Source organism: Myotis davidii, unplaced genomic scaffold, assembly GCF_000327345.1.
Source record: "Myotis davidii unplaced genomic scaffold, ASM32734v1 scaffold72, whole genome shotgun sequence".
NCBI classification, from domain to species: domain Eukaryota; kingdom Metazoa; phylum Chordata; class Mammalia; order Chiroptera; family Vespertilionidae; genus Myotis; species Myotis davidii.
Window position 1 is genome coordinate 2,360,200 of NW_006284618.1, and position 868 is coordinate 2,361,067.

An 868-nucleotide genomic window follows, 5' to 3' on the forward strand; every position below is an offset into this window, starting at 1 on the left:
CTGTCACACCTCCCCCAGCTCAGACTCCTTCCCCCCAGCTCAGGCCCCTGCTTCCCCACCTCAGACTCCTGCACCCCAGCTCAGGCTCCTGCTTCCCCAGCTCAGGCCCCTGCTCCCCAGTCGGGCGGCTGCTCAGGAAGCCTGGTGCCCAGGTGCCCAGGAGCTGCAGGGATCTCTGACTTGCTCCCAGCCCACAGGTCCCCTTCCATGTGCTGAGGCCTGAGGTCCAGCCCTTGTCTCCTGTCACTTCACCCCTCTGAGCACAGTCCTTTCCAGATTTAACAAATGAAAACCCAGGATACCCAGTTCATTCCAGCTCCAGATAAGCGGTAACTTATTATGGATATGTCTTCTGCGTCGCTGAGCTGTGCTCCACGGTGGACCTGTGGGTCAGGCGGGTGGGCATCACCCCTTATCGCCTGGGGGCCGTCTGGTGGGAGGACATTCTTGTCCGGTCCCTTTGGGGCCAATATTTCTGTGTCTCTGGGGGAGACATGTGGGCGTGGAATGGCCAAGTCACAGTCACAGAGTCACATGCTTAGTCTTACGGCTCCAAAGGGGTTGGCCATTTTCAGTGCCTGCTTTGACAGGTGGGGAAACTGAGGCCAGGAGAGGAGGTCTGCACAGCATGGCCCAGGGGAGTCCCGATCCCACAGTGGACAGTAACCTGGGGTGTAGTGAACTCCGGGGGCGCGCAGGGCAGCCTGGGAGCCAGTGCAGACACCGAGGTCTCCGTGTCTCACAGATCGGTGGGCCACCCTCCGGGAAGGGGCCTGGAGAATCCACCAAGGATTAATGGCAGGGTACCTTCGGGGGGCTGGCAGCTGAGGGCTGAGCTAAGCAGACAGTTGTGGGAACCCTCCCACAC